Source organism: Ursus americanus, chromosome 18, assembly GCF_024610735.1.
Source record: "Ursus americanus isolate L20-20 chromosome 18, mUrsAme1.1.p, whole genome shotgun sequence".
In the NCBI taxonomy this organism is placed as follows: Eukaryota; Metazoa; Chordata; class Mammalia; order Carnivora; family Ursidae; genus Ursus; species Ursus americanus.
Window position 1 is genome coordinate 24771443 of NC_142144.1, and position 16780 is coordinate 24788222.

A 16780-nucleotide genomic window follows, 5' to 3' on the forward strand; every position below is an offset into this window, starting at 1 on the left:
AGTTTGTAAACCACGGGTACTTGGATAAAAGGTAATGATGCCTCTTCTCCGCAGTATGGAAGACTTTACTGATGGGAAATTAACAACTCGAAGGTGTTGGTGCTCTACTTTGAGAGCACTGCTAACTCTGAGCCTCTGCTTTTCTCTGATTCCTTGACTATGGTAACTTTATTTAATTACTGTCAAGTCACCATAGAAAATCATTCCTTTTCCTCTTCATATCACTGCCCAGAGTTATTATATCTTTTTATATATTCTATAGAGGGATAATTACATACAGTGACAGTGACAGTTTGATGAGTTTTGACAAATGCATATATCCATGTAACCAAAATTCCAGTTGGAAAATAGAATATGCCATCATCCTAGGAAGTTCACTAGGGTCCCTTTCTATTTTACCCCTGCCCCATCTATCTTGGCAACCACTATTATGATTTATATCCCCACAGATCAGTTTTGCCTATTCTTGAACTTCATAAAATGGTGTACTGATTATGGGCTAACCCCATAGTTGTTATAAAAGATGACACTCATTTTTCCAAGTTATTTTAAGAGAAACTACTCTAGACAACTCTTAAGAAACTCCAACATATTTCAGTTTTCATTGGTAAAGGTGGAATACCTTAATTAAGATTTCTTTGCATAGAGATATAAACAGGATCCTGCTGAAGACTTTACAGACTATCCTTCTGTAGCCAGTTAAGCCTTCAGTTAAAACCAACCTTCAGTTATAACCTTCAGTTAATGTATCCAATTGTAAAACTCTGATAGTAAAAGAAAATGCAATTGGAAGAAATTTTTCTGAACCCAAAGAATGACATCGTGTAGCTTCTGCAAGAATTTTAAGATCAACTTGCTGAAATATGGTTAATAATACTAAGTAAAAAGAAAGTTTGGAGATAGGCAAATGTATAGTCTGGTCCCAGATTAGGTCCGAAAGGGATCAGTAATGTTTTCCCCAAACTTGGGTTTCACCATACTCTTATACACCTTTGTGTTTTCAGCCCCACAGTTGCAGTCGTTATCAGAGACTAAGGGAATGTGACATCATTTGAGAAATAGTACATCCTTTCTACCACCCATTATCATAATTTCCTGGGTCCCATAACACTCTCTGTGGTCCTTACCATTCTTACATTCTTTGATTCTTCCAGGATTTTAACATTTCTGCTACTGTTTGTGTGGTTCCATGTCACTCTTGTAGAATTGTCATTTGCCTCCATCTTTCTCATTGTTCATTCTGTATCCTACCTTAAAGAGCTCTATGTTATCACTTTATTTTTTTTAAAGAATCTCCCCACCTTTTCCTCCTCATTGGAGTTGCCCAAGGTCATATTTCTGAGCACTTCCTGGTTCTGTCTTCTTTTGGAAACTTGTGGAATTTTGCCTATATTTTGAAAAAAATATGTTGCAGTCTAGCTTTCAAAAGTCCTCTGTACACATTTTATCCAGCTCAATCTTGTCCTACTTTGAAGATGATGTGGCCATGTTCTTCCAGGTTCCCGTCCCTTCCGCTCTGAAGAATGGCTTCTTCCCATTGGTTGGAATCATAGACAATTATTTCTATTACTTCCTCTCCCCTTTAGGACATGAAATTGTTAGGAAGCCAAGTGAAAAACTCTGCTTTTATCTGAATGAAGTATCCAAATGTTATCTGCATTGTGTATGCTGTGCCAGTTTTGTGGCTTTCCTCCCTGTGGCTCAGCTCTTCTTCCATGAAAACATTGCTTCTGTTCTTCTCTTCTTTCATCTTCCTCCAAGTGTTCAGAGAGTCCTCTGAATCTATTGTTATCACAGTCTACAGAGCAGCTCCATCTCCTTCCAACAGGTCTTTGTGCACAGCACACCCTTCTATCACTGTGTTCCCATGAATCGGTTCCATCTCACCAACTCTCAGTGGTATCTGTGAGGTCTTGTTTGTCACCCTGTGCCAAATATCAAAGTTGCTGTGTTGCTTATGTTCTGTGCATGATATCTGGACATCTGCTGCCTACGTTTTCTTTCTGATGTCCTTCCCGATTGTTTTCTTATTGAATCACTCAGCACCTCCCTCGCTGTTGAAATTCTTCCCAGGCCCTCCTTAATGTCATTCATGGAAACCCATTTCAGTTTAATCTAGGTGTTTTTTTCTCCTTCCCATCTGTTTTCCATTTTCAGCTCCTTTGGCCAGATGAGTTGGTATCTGACTAAACACATTCTTTTCAGTCTTTGAAAAATTCTCTTCATTCCTAGTCAAATATCCATCATTCCTACATTTGAAGCTATGGCCCTGACATAAAAATTTGTACCAAGTGTGTACCTAGTGGTTCACTTTTCATAACATATTTTTGTTATAAACATCTGTGCCCCTAAGTCTTTTATGTCCCAAATTTCACATCATCTTGAGATGCTTCCGTAGTCTATTTTAATGGGCTTTCATTTCTCTGTAACTTGGCAGTTGATACCTTTGACCAGCCTCAGCAGACTCGGCCATGTACTAGATTTATCCACCATGACAATTACACCCCTCCTTGCATGACTTGATTATGTCAATTCACAGACATTACCATTTCCCTTACAAGGGAGTCCCCAAGTCCCAGTGCTTGGCTTTTCCTCCCTAGCTTTATCGTTTCATGTGTCTTCTTCCTCTGTAGGAGAGCATTATTACAAGTGCTGTAGTACAGTAGAAAGGAATTTTGCTGTGCTACTTGTTGCTTGGTAGCTAAGGGACAAATAAGTGAACTCTATAAGCCTCAGCTTCTTTATCCTTCAAGTGGGGGAAAGAATACTGACCTTACAGAGTCATTGTGATGATTTAATAAGATGCTATGTATGAAGCCACTTTGTAAGCTAAAAGTAGCACAAACATAGGTTTTAGGAGTAATCATTGGCTTATTTAGTTTTCCTCCACCCTGCGGAGCACATGGAGCATGCATGAGAAGTTGCTTAACATTGGCCCCAACCCCATATTAACTCATTTCTTGAGTACCTCCTAGAAGCCAGGAGAAACAAGGCATGTGCACAAAACTTGGTGGTGGAGTACTTGGCCAGGGAGAAACCAAATTCGGGAACGTTTCCTTTCCCCAGAAGATTAAAGTGGGCATTGTGCTGGCCTGTATGCTTCCTACAGTCATCTGTGCCATGCCTTGTTCTTTGGATTTTAACACTTCAACAGGTGCTTCTGAGCACCCAGAGGTCAGCCCAGTGGTGTGCAAGAATCTGCTTATTTTCTAGAACCCTAGACCTCTAGCTTATGCAGGACCCATCCTGAGCTAACTTCATCTGGGAATTTGCCACAGTACACCCTTCTCCACCCTAACCATGATGGGATGACATGGTTCTCTAGTGAGTTTGTAGGACAAGCATAATAACAACTAATTATGATAGTACCAACTACAATTCACATGTATTGAATACCTACCATATGTCCATACTCTGTTAGGTTCTTTATATACATCAGTGCTTTTCAACCATTAAAAACTATTGCTCCCCTAAGAATTGCTCCCCGTTCTTAGACATGTTTTTCTTAATATCCCTTCTATGACATTTTAATACCACAGATAATACCGTGTACTTGTTCAGGTACTGTATGTATGTAGGTACTTTCTGTGATTTATTTGTGAAGAGAATGAGATTTTTTTCACCTTCTCCCCCAAGAACCAATTTTCACCCCCCTGAGAGTGATATTACCCCCATTGAGAATATGTATGTGTGTGTGTGTGTGTGTATTCCTCCCCTTCCCTCAATCATTCCCCAAGTAATTTGCAAACTGTTTGCTCAATCCCTGAACCTATTACACAACTATTGACCCCAGGGAAAGAAACCTTAATTCGGAGGTAACAGCAAACACTCCATTAAAGGAAAGGCTGCATTTTCTACATAGAGCCCAGCCCCCAGGTCAAGCCTGGACAGACCCCAGCTTGATGAAGTCTTGTGGTCTTTCTCACATAGTGTTTTCTTTGTGACCTCCTCCCCCAGGACCTTGAATGGATGCTGAACATTCCTCATCAGAAACCTGAGGAGGATACTAAATAGACAGCCACAATTTTCCTTCTGCTTGCCGCCAAGTTTCTTGAGGGCCCAGCTGTTGGGGTAAGATTTTGTAGGATTTTATATATATATAAAAGCACGCGCACACTACAATCTGAGGTTTCAAATGCTGTTTTAGTTTTCTGTGTCAAAGGGCTAGAAAATATGGAAATGAGGGAATGTAGTAGAAGGATGGGTGAAGGAGAGAAGGAGAGAGGGAGGAGAGGACAGAAGACTAGAGGGATGGGGGTGGGAGGAAGAAAGAAAAGGAAGAGCAAATGTAATGGAAGGAGCAAGGGCGTTGCAATCGGACAACTAGCCCAATCACTTTGTGACCTTGGGAAAGTCATTTAAACACTCTAGGTCATTAAAAGGCTTGTTCTACAGACAGGGTCTATCTTTGTATGTACAATATCTGGCATACAAAAGGTGCCCAGTTGTGTCAGCATTATTATTATCATCACATATACATATTGGTAATAAAAGGAATTGGAATCAAATAAGTTTGCCATTCAAGTTTTCTAATCTTAGAAAAGATTTATGCGTACCAGTACATATGGGCTGAGCCACAAGGGCATTCAGGACCTCAGGAGCAAAGGCTGATGGCAGAGGAGGATGTGTCTGGAGTTTCTAAGGGGCCCAAAAAATAGCACTCCTATTTCCTATTTAATTTTTGAACCAGTTGAGTTCTAAGACAAAGGAGTCATCGTGGGGGCCAATATATGGCCCTTCTTACTGATTAATGCTACTTTACAGAGCTTGACTTCTATCTTTGAGTAAGTGGAGTTTTCAACATGAAACTCCAGCATTAGACCAACTTCCTCATCAGCCTCAGGCAACATCAGAACATGGCAGCCTCCCCCAGGTGCAGAAAGATGCCTTTTTCTGTGGGTATCCCCTAAGAAAAGGAACAGAAGCAAGAGCTAGGCCATGCATGACTTCTTTCCCCTTCTAAACTCATCAACCTGGTAAGTCAGTTCACCTCCCTGGTGGTGGGGGAATATGTAAGGGAACAGAAGAGGCCAGGTGTGTTCTGCCAGTGGATGTCCTTTGACCTGGACAAGATAAAACAACTCTAACTGGTTCATAGGTAGTGATGCAAGGTGACAGAACTAGGAGAATTTCATTGGTCTATAGAACTGTCCCTAAGTGGGAGGAAGGGATACTGTAGTGTGCTTCAAACTGGTTAACAATGAGCTCTCTGGGAAAAAAAAAATGATACCCATTTATAAATTTTACTGATATAAAGGGTGTGTAGCACACAATTTATAAATAATAATAAAACACACAATACTCTCTTTTAAATTCCATGTAGCCAATTGATTCCCACTGAATGTTTTCACTGATTTTTGCTGAACCCTTGTATCCATAGCCAACCTCTGGTTGCAATTTAACCATGATTTGAAAAGTGGAATCATTTCCACCATCCAGAGAGCAATAGATGTAAATAACTTACAAGCATAGACAATAGCGAAATATAGTAAGATTATTAAGAAGTGATGAGTTTGCGTATTTATGACCTTTGTTTTTAATGTAAATTAATTGTATGTTTATATAATATAAATTTTAATAATGGCTGTGTTTAACAGTCCAACTTGTAAAACCCTGAAAATTTATCAGTCAGCACACCACTGAGGAATATCCCACAGTCCAAATTATGTTCGGCTCCCACCTAAGGAGATATTGGGGTGTCACGAGTGGAGCAAGGGGCAGGCTGGCTGTAGGGATTGCCAGGCTAGAAGAACAGCATCCACCAGGGGGCAGTGTGGTTCCAGGTGGTCCCTTACGCAGGGAGCCAGACCTCCGCCTGTGGTTACTAGAGGGATAAGGACAAGCACCACGATTGGAGGCAGAAGGTTGAGACTTGGGGCTTCTCTGTGGGTGCTGACCAGGGGAGCAATCTGGAAACCAAAACACATGACCTGAGCTGCTATTGGAGAAGGGGTCAGAGGAGAATCCTTCTGCTCCCTGCCCCCATCTGGCTTCAGGACAGGGCCGGAAGGCCCATTGCAGACCCCACTCTCCACTGAGGTGAAGACTTATCTGGACAGATGTACTAGGGGCTCAGGAGCTTGAGCGAAACAGAATTTAATTACCTAAAATGGGGTTCAGGGCCTTTCGTTGAGAGGACCACAGAGGGGAGACCAACACTTGAAGCCAAGCAGAATTTTCTAGTCAGCTAAAAAATTTGGAGCCATGGGAGACACAAGCAAAATCACAGAAGTCCAATTTCCGAACTGCTTTCTTTTCTGCACACACGAGCTGTGGTTGGGTTTTTAAGCGGGAGCAAGTTATGTAGCACAACACATCCATCAACAGAGGCTATGATGTGATAAATATATTTTAATTTATCCTAATTCCATTTCATCTGCTTACAGTCACTTTCTAGAAGCCCCACTTAAGGCTTAAATGCCTCTTTTAGGAGTTAGTAAGTGTAGTTTCTTGGTGACTTCCTTTTTCACTATCCAAAATAAATCTAGCCACCTTAACAGAGCAAAAGCAAAACTAGTACCTGGAAAAATCACATTTTCTTGCTAATTTAGGCAAAATGGTCCCTAGAATTTTATAAACTATCTAAATCATTTATATAAAGTTTTTGTTTTTTTCTCTACACTTACCTGTTAGGAGATTACTTCTGCGTTGTTTTGTCTATGAAAGTTTAGCTTTGTGCTGAAACCTGAAAGCCCAGGATTTCAAAAGAGTTGTGTTTATCTCTTTGCTTGCTTCAGGCATGAATTGCTCCTAGGCCACCGGAGAAAAGTCAGTTCATATTGATGTGTGGGCCTTAGCTTAATAGAAGATCAGCAATTTTAGCTTGAGACAATACCGTTTTAACTTGTTATTTTTAACAGTTTATGAACTAAGTTCAGTGATGTATTAGAAATAATGGGAAAACAGCAAATCGTGGGTGATTAATGTCTAGCGTAAATTAGTTCAAGTTGTTAAATAATTTATTTATTACAAACAGTGTATTATGTCTATGTCAAAAAGCTAAGTCATGTTTTATAGAGAAGAATAAGAGAAAAGATATCTAAAATAAATTAATGAATAAGATCACAGTATACATACTGTTTTATAACTCAAAATATTTTTTGCAGTGCATAATTTTAAACATATGCGTAAGGACAGACTAGAGTATAATGAACCCTCAAACTTTTTGAATCTTGTTTCACCTATCGCTTTACAGCACTATCGATATGACATTTCATCTCTAAATACAGAGCTTAAGAAATAATAATATACCATTATCACTTTTAAAAAATTATCATAAAAATGCCATAGTATTATTCAATATATGGTCATTGTTCAGATGTTCTCAACTTCCATGTGTGTGTGCGCCCACATGTGTACACACGTGGACTTATAAAGGTGATATATACTGCAGTTGGTTAATATGTCTCTCAAGTGTCTTTTAATATGTGGGTTCTCCTGTCATTTCTTTTGTTTTTATAATTTATTTATTAACGATCACTTTTTTGTGATTTAATAAATCACAAATATTTCCCCATCATTCTTTAGGGCTTCATAATATTCCATCGTGTGGATGTTCCATGATTTATTTTCACAACCTTCTGTTGTTGGATAATTAATTGTGTCCAATATTTTCCTAACATTCAATTTATTGTGAACAACACCCTAATACATACATCTTTGGAGACTTGCTTGATTGTTTAAGAAAAATTGATAACTGGGGCGCCTGGGTAGCGCAGTCATTAGGCGTCTGCCTTCAGCTCAGGGCGTGATCCCGGCGTTCTGGGATCGAGCCCCACATCAGGCTCCTCCGCTGGGAGCCTGCTTCTTCCTCTCCCACTCCCCCTGCTTGTGTTCCCTCTCTCGCTGGCTGTCTATCTCTGTCAAATAAATAAATAAATAAATCTTTAAAAAAAAAAAGAAAGAAAAATTGATAACTGCAGAATTCCTGGTTGAAAGAATCAATGTCTCTCTCTCCCAATGCTTTTCCAATGGATTGCTTTACTTCTAAAGTAAAGGTATGGACTTGATTTTGAATTTGATTTAAATTCAAACTCTCCAAAAATTAGGGATTCCTGCAGTAAATATTGAAACCATTTCTTTCTCTACTGGTAAGGTTCAGGATTTGGTAAACAATCTTTCATTATGGAAGGGTCAGGGAGAGATTTATGGCAGGATGACTATACAGGTGTTGACAGTCGAAGGACAGGTTAGACTGGAAGGTGTCATAGTCCTCAATGACCCACCCCTCTGGCTTGATGAGTCACCTTAGTTTGAACTGAAAATGTCACTCTCTTTCATATGATTGATGAAAAACCCTGAGCATGTAAATAGAATGCCTTGGAAAATGTGTTCACCTCTTCTTTGATTGGCTATGCTCATGCTGTGAGGTTATGAGAAAGTCTAGTCTCCTGGAGGGAAGGTGAGTAGTTGTTATTGTCACAGGATAAGATTCCATAACTTTCTTTGAAAGCTCTCAGAAATTCCATGTGGGGTTGGATGAATGGGAAGGGGGTGGGGGTAATGATAAAACAAGATCAGCCATAATTTGGTAATTATTGAAGCTAGAAGATAGGTACACGGTAATTCATTCTACTGTTTTTCCTAATTTGGAGAATGTATGAAAATTCATGTCCATAATAAAATTTTAGAAGATCCCCCAGTGCAATATGGCCAGTCCATGGCCTGTGCCCCTGGGTGGCTCTTTGGGGCTCCAAGTACAGCCCTTGAAGCAAACATGAATAAGATTTCACAATAAATTATTGTAATGGGGTGTTTTTAAAGTAATAACAAGTCCTTGGAGAGTTTTCAAATGATATTCCACACAAGCTTATGCTACCATTCACTTTTATTTCATGCAATAAATGAATCATACAGGAATATTTTACAAGGGAAATTATTGTAGCCCCTGGTCAATGACGTCAAAGGATTCGGCCTTATATCCTCTGTCAAGGAGACCACTCTTACAGTACAGTCTTTAAAAAAAACCTTCACAATCGGGAAATTCTACTTTCTGTATAATCTGGTTTATAAAAGGTACTGAAAACACCTATGGTGTACCAAATTGGGATTCATGACTTAACACTGAATTTTTTTCTTTTAAATTTCTTTAGAAAGTCAGGGATGCCCAAGGACCTCATACATAGTAGGCCATCACCTAGAGTAGCTCTAGAAGATTGGTGTCTAAAATTTTAATTGCAGATTAATCCCATGTTCTGATGGAATATATTGTAGGTATAAAGAATGCTTACATTAGTTAAATAGATATTTTATCTATTAGATGCCTCCTCTTATTCGGCCAAGGACTAGATGTTGAAAATGCAAAGTCAAATCACTTAACCATCACTTAGTGATGATTCTCTGACATACAGAGAAGAGGGGATATTTCAATTTATAAGTCAGCAACCACTAGCAAGCAGATGGCTGATTTTTCCCCCCCACACCCTGACAATGAAACTAGAAAGCTATAACCCTTAATGAGCATAAATTAGATCTTGAGTATAAAAGACCTCATTTCATAAAATAATAAAGATTCCATCCCTTTAAGGGATTCTTTATTTTACGCATAAGGAAACAAAGGGTGAATGGGGCTTATAAACTCAAGGTTAGATTGAAATCATAGTTTGTTCTGATTTGATTACATCAAATGGCAAAATCTAAAATTCGTCTGGTGACTTCCTTCATAAAATAAGAGAATGTTTTATATTCTCTGTGAAAAAATGGATTATATTCTGTCTGCCACCACCAACTGCTTGTTTCTCACTAATACCAACGTACACAATATCATTGCTATTTAGAGTTTGTCTACAATTGAGGTATAATACAATGATGAACAGAAGCCAGCTTCTGTCAGCTCATGAGAGCCTGTCTACACATCTCTTCCCAACTCCGTGTTCTGTAACATCCTGTGGATGCCTTGAAATCGGGCATGGTGGGAGTATTTACACCACAGAAATTGGCGCACACTACCACCAGGACTTTTTCTTTTTTTATTAGGAGAGTCAGTTTGCCATTACACCACTTGATATACAATAGATGCTTGATAGTCGAGGCTTTAATATTTTTAGTTTCAGCCCATTTACAAATGACTATGAAGGCTCATTACATTCTGCCAAGGGACTGATCAAGTCCAAAATCCTCAGTCTGGTCTGGCCCTTGCCCATGTCTGGAGCTTCATCTTTTTTTTTTTTTTTTTGGGGGTGCAAAATAGTGGTTTTATTAAAGCACTGGAACAGGACCCTTGGTCAGAAAGAGTGCTGCACCCAGAAAGAGCTGCTGCATGGGGGTCTTGAGGAGTGGCAGGTTATATACTCTTGGGAGTTGGGGGAAGTAAGGAAAAGGGAGGTTTCAAAAGGTTTGTCATATGCTAAAGAGGACCTACAAGATAATGCTAGAGAGGAACTACAAAGATATCAGAGGTCTTGCCATTGTCAAGGTTGTTTTCCCCTCTAGCAAGGTATTAATTAAGATAGTTGGGAAATTCCTAGAAGAATGTCACACACATCTCACCCAGGAGTGGGGGATGGGGGGAGGTTGCAGGGTATCAGCTTATGCTTTGTCTTCAGCTAGGCTTCTGTTCCCTCATCATTTCCCCCCTGAACAATTTTGACCCTTAAATCTTTAAGGTTGTTGAAGGTGGAGGGTCTCATCTTCTGTAACATCTTCCTGCAGAATAGGGGAGTAGAGAAGTCCCTAACTATGGGTCAACATTGGTCAGTTGGGGAACATATGGGGAAGTTACAAAATGGGGAGGTAGCTGAATCCAACGCGGTCAATATATATGCACCTCCTTGAGTAGAAGGGATCATCTGTCAGCCGGAAGTTAGGGCAGTGAAGGAGTCTTGGCTCTAGGCAGAGAGACACCAGAAATGACAACAAAATAAGGTTAATTGTGTAATGAGAAAGAGAAGTCTGAATAAAAGACCTTTAATAGTTGACCTTTGATAATTTTCCTCCAGTCCAGGAGTTTAAAGCAATCAGTAAAGCGCCGATTTGAAGATTCATGTCAGTTAGAAACTCTGGAGCTTTACCTTATGTCATCCTTTTACCTGCTCACTGTTCTTCAGACCTACAGAAATGCTTCATTCCTTTGAAAACTCCTTGCTCCTTCCCTGCACTTGATTTTTTCCAGTTTTCTCTATGCTGCAACCCACCTGCTCCTAGTTAACAGGTACATGTCCTTCAGCTTGTAGCTGAATTTCCACTTCCTCAGGGTAACATTCCTAGACTCAAAGTCTAGGTCACATACGAGAGTTAAAAGCCTTCCTCACACACTCAACCTTGTAAGACAGATCACAGTCTGTAACTTTGTCCCTGTTATGATTGTTTGGTTCAGGGTCACCTCCTTATCCTGGGCGGTGACTCCCATGGGATGAAGGGCTGTGTCTGATTTTCCTCCATGTGCTTTCCCTACTAGCTAGAAAGCGTAGGGCCTTTTAAATTATATATTTAGAAAATAGTCCAAAGATTCAGAAAAATGTGGAGAATAATGTAATAAGCATCTGTATACTTTATCAACCAGCTTTAACTTCAACATTTTGCCAGGATTGTTTCACCTTTTTTTTTTAAAAAGAACAAAAACATTGATATTCTAACTAAAACCCTTGTGAATTCTTGTCAATCCCATAGCTGTCTTTTCCTCCCTGGAGAAAACCCTTAACACGAAGATGGTGTGTATTCCTTCACTGTAAGAAGCCGTAATTTGCCTGTGAAGGTCTATCTAGGTGTATATTTAGGAGAGCTATTACTCATCTTTGCCGGCATATGTGGTGGCTGGAAGTGAGCAAAAGACCCTTACTGATGAGGATTTCTGAATGGCATGCTTCTTAGAAAGGGAACTGATGCCCTGTTTGGGTCAGGATTTCCCAATATGTAGTATGAATCAACCATTTTATACTGTTTTTTAAAACTCTTTTATAATTTGTTTGAAGTTGTCTAAGTTCTGACATTAGCTTGATTTGTAGACACTTTAAGCTTCTTAACCTAAGATGACAAAGAGGGAGTGTTGAGTTGTGGTAAAGAGCAGGAACAGCTGGGGTGAAGTCTTTATTAACTGTATGATCTAGAGCAGAACGATCCCTGAGCAGCACTGAGGGCATCACTGGGGAACGTGTTAGAAATGCACATTCCTGGCTCCCACCCCAGATCCCCTGAAGCCAGAATGCAGGGGCGGGGCCCAGCAATCCGTTTTAATCAGCCCTGCGGCTGATGCTGGTGCCCACTACCGTTTGAGAACAACTGGTCTAAGGCAAGAAATTTAAGGCCTCCGAGCTTCAGTTTACTTATCTATAAAATAGAAATGATAATCCTCAAGACACAGGATCTTTGTGATGATGGAATATTAGTTAACATTTAAGGAGCAAATCTACCAGTGCCAGGCAGTGTTCTTAGCACTTACCATAGTTTATCTCATTTAATCCTGAAATTAACCTCGTCACAAATAAAGATGAGAAAAGTACCTAGCACATAGTGAGCACTCAATAACTGTTACTCTTATATTATTACTTTTTCGAGTGGTAAAGATAAAATGAGATGATGTAAATACTGAGCACAGCATCTAATACATAATATATGCATAACAGGTACTAACTGTTTTCACATAAAGGTATTTGTCTGAAGAGTAAACATTATTCACATGGGTCTTCACGGGAAGTGGGATAGAGTCTAACATTTTAGACTAGACTAACTGAATCTAGGGAGTCTCCCACTGGGGTAAAAAAAAATTTTTAAAAGGCCATTACAGAAAACATTTTATAGATCACATTTCAGCATTTCTTTTTATGATTTGTCAAAAGTCAAGGAAGCCAAAGAGAGCTCTTTGAACTAATAGGGAGGGCGAAGAAGGTATTAACTACTCTCTAATTAAGCTGGTTAATAGCGGCGCTCTATTGGTGAGATCAAAGGCCAGAGAAACACTGCCTTCCAGGACTTTTGAAGACAGGCTGCTCTCCATGATGACAGCCTTGAAGTTTCGGACCCTCCGAAGTAGCTCAGAGAGAGAGTTGCTCTGTCTGTGGGGGTCCGAGAGAAAGAGGGAGAAGGTCCAGGTGGACGGAGAGCAGTTACAATTTTGTTAGGCAAGAGTTCATTTGTATTTGGGCATTTGTATTTGTTTCAGACTCTAACTCCGAATTGTGTTTTCTAAAATAAAGTAAAAAAAATGTAAATGAAATGAAAAAGTCACAGCTGTTGCTTTGCAGCTTTATATAAAGAATTCCTGAGTATTGGAAAAGGACTGCTGAAAAAGCATGCTCTCCCTCAGTCTGCTGTGAACAGGGAACAGGGAACCCTTTCCTGTCCACACTCTCTTCCCCAGGGAAGCTGACCTCTCCCACTTTGTGCCCAAAACCCCGCTGGCTTCTCCTCTCATGACACCTGGTATGCACGGAAGCGTTTGGCTTTTTCTTGATCTAGACCAGAACCGCTCAAGAGTGTAAGTTACGTTTGTTACTTAAAATTTTTTTTTTACGTAGACACTAAAAACAGTGAAAAGGAACAGGTGAAATTAATTTTAACAATGTAGTTTGAGATCACGATATCCTGAATATTATCACTTTGATAGGTAATTAATGTATGAGTATTAATGCGTTATCTTACAGTTTGAGGAGGGTACCCATTCTTTGAAATCCAGTGTGCATTTTAGACCTACAGTACCTCACAATTTGGCTTAGCCCCATTTTGAGGGCTCGATAGCCACGTGTGGCTGGGGGTTCCCGTGTGGGACAGTGTGGGGCTAAAGCATGAGCAACTTGAAGGTAGCATCTAATCTATCTTTGTACCCACAGTGCTTTGTTCGGTGCCTGAAACCAATGTCGTTCCGTGGGTAAATGTGGCATGTAGAGTTCTAAGATCACGTCCGGCGATCCTTGCCTTTGTATAATCTTTTCCTCTTTGATTGTGGGTAGAACATATGACCATGATGAGATGTCAGTCTATTGATTATGATATGTTATATGGCAAAGGGGAGGATTATTTGGGTGGGTCTGCTCTAATCAGGTGAGTCTTTTGAGCGAAACATTCCTGCTGGCCTGAAAGAAAGCATACACCCAGGTAGTGAACTGCCAATGGAAAAGAGCAGCCTCTAGAAACTGAGACAGGTCCCTAGCCAATGAACTAGAGAGAAAAAAGAACTGAATTCTACCAACAACTAGTGAGCTTTTAAGAGCACCCTGATGAGAACTATAGATGACAGTTTGATTTCAGCCTCGTAAGTCCCCCCAGCACAGAACCTAGCTATGCTGTGCCCAGATTTCAGACCTACAGAACTGTGAGCTAATACAGGCGTATTGTTTGAAGCCACTAAATTTGTTGTAATTTGTTACACAGCAGTAGAAAACTAATACAGTAAATAAATGTCATAATTCAGCAACATCATCCAGCTGGTGGCAGTGTCTCTAAACTGTAGGCATAGTCCCTAAGAGGAATCAGTGACTGTGAACTTTAGACTTAAAAATCAAACTGGTATCACGATGACAACATATTTATTTAACCGTGCCAGAGTATTAGCAATCCCAATGTTGAAGTTAGTCTCTCTTTCCCAGTGCCATTTGCATCAGAGGAAAGAACTAAGTGAGAGGCAAAAAAACAAAACAAAACAAAAGACAAAGCCTCTGGAAACAAGTTTGAAATACTTACCTTGTAAAGGAGTGATTGTTGATTAGAGGCAAATACAAAAAATAACGATGATAACAAGGATAGCTCATACTTGTTGGCTGGGTACTCTGTGCCAGGCATATCAGCCACGGCCCTAAAAGGCAGCTATGATTATTACCTTCCTTTTATGGATGTGGAAACCAAGTTTAAGAGGTAGGAGGAGATTTAACTGCATAACCAGGCGATAAAGGTAATTAGGAAGGAAGAGGAAGAAGAGGTATTTTTGGATAAAGTACTCTTCAGAACAGATTAGCTTGACTCTCAAATGCAGCTCTTTCTCTTAGATGACAGAGAGCTCTGTTTCCTCTCTGTTAACAGGTTCTCTTTATACCCCTTCCTTCCAACAAGGTGCATTTCCCAAGTGGTCCTCAACCTCTGCATTCTGCCTTTTACTTTCTCCTTTGGAGAAGTCGATGAGTCCTGTCACTGCCAATAATACCTCTGGTCCTGGCTCCGAAAGGTACATCTTGAACCCCATTGTTCTGTGTTCTAGCCCTCCAGGGACATTTCCCCTTGGATGTCTCCCTGTCCTCTCAAGTTCAGCTTGGTCAAGGTGGAGTTCAGCACTATGCCCTGAAAACCAGCTCTCCTCTGTGATACTCTACACCTGCCAACAATTCTGTAACCACTGGCTAGACCGCTGGGCTGCAAACCCCAAAGACTCTTCAGCCCTTTCTCATGTCCATTCCCTTTAGCCAATCAACTGCTAAAAGTATCTTTCCAGAATGTTTGCTCAACCATACTTTCTACACTCTCCAACCTCCTTAGTCCTTTAGTCCACTACCCTTCTTTCCTATCTTCCTTATCCAGCTTCGATTCCATGGTGCATCAATTCCGTCCCTCCTGCCAGGGCCCAAATCCCCTTGTCACGCTATTTTCATCATTCCTATTGACGTGACTTGAAGCCAACCATCTTCTTGCTCTTCAACTGGGAGGCTGAGTAGTACTGAAAAAAATTGCAGTTTTCAAGAGGCCCCAAGACCAAGGATGCCAAATACTATCACATTCCAGAGCAAATGATCGGCCCCTCCCTATGCGTGACTCCTAAAGAAGGTGGATGAAACGGCTTTTATGATCTTTATCTTTCACTTACCTTGAGCTGTGCGTTTTTCCTATCTGATACTCCCTCCTACTTATCCCCCTAGCCATATGGAAGCTTCATAGTCGTCTTTGATAGGTAGCTTTTGAAGCTTGGAGGGCACAGACAGACATTAGACCATTGCCTAGGGGAAAAAAGTCTTTAATGAGAGGTTGGCTGAAGTGAACTGTGTGTCAGCACAGCGGAGGGCTGCGTTTAGGAAATAACCACATTCTGGCCTCTGCCAGGCCAAAGCTACATTTTTTTTCAGGGACCAAATGTCAAACTGACAGTAGGAATGTGAGTCTGCCTTGTTTAGAAAGGAATCTTGAGCCAGAGGGCTTCCTGCAATCGATGAGGTGTCCTTGCCAAAAAGAGGTCAGGGGTTCCACTGGGTGGAGAAGCAGAAGGGAATCATAGGTGGCTGGTTCGAGGAGAGGACCGCCTGAGACAAAGGAATTCCAGATGAAAGGGTCCAGCAGGGGAGCATCTGAGGAGGCTGTGGATACTTCCAGGAGAGAAACATCAGCCAGAACCAGAGGGAAACTACACCAGCCTATGTCTGTGTCAGTCAAATAAGGCCTTCCCTCCCCTTACCATCCTGTTGTCTCTGCTCCCATTCTGGAGGATCCATTAGAAGTCAGGTGGTGGGGGAATGGAGCAGGGGTCAGGGAGAAGTAGCACTAACAGGGAAATAGAGATGAACACCCCATTCCCCACTGCAGGCTCTTTGGGGATGAAGTGACCAGAGGACATTTTGTTATTTGAGACGATAGCAGTCAAAAGACATTCCTATTGTTTCATCTGACGGTGGAGAAGAGTAGGCACAAAAGAGGATTCAAATGGGCAGTTGGGAGTGAAGAATAAAATTGTTTCTCTTTGCATCCTGTGAGTCTAGCTTGCTCAGTGAGACCATTCAATTTGTATCACTGAAATAATCTCAGTCTGCAGTCATCCTTGAAGCCATGGCAATATAACACTTTTCTGGTGGACACACTGTCCTATTCTCTGCAAAGTTACCTTAATGCTTCTCTCCCTTTCTTGATCCCTGAATTTCACACTGGCCCCGTA

The 16780-nt window shown here is 40.7% G+C and overlaps 1 long non-coding RNA gene across 3 annotated transcripts in view; it reads left to right on the top strand.

Annotated features, from left to right (window-relative positions):
- Positions 1–16780, top strand: part of LOC148108571 (uncharacterized) — a 182850-nt gene that overhangs the window by 11691 nt on the left and 154379 nt on the right. For all 3 annotated transcript variants that reach the window (XR_015727357.1, XR_015727359.1, XR_015727358.1), the window contains one exon: positions 3958–4071. This is a non-coding gene — a long non-coding RNA (uncharacterized LOC148108571). The remainder of the gene's footprint in view (positions 1–3957; positions 4072–16780) is intronic.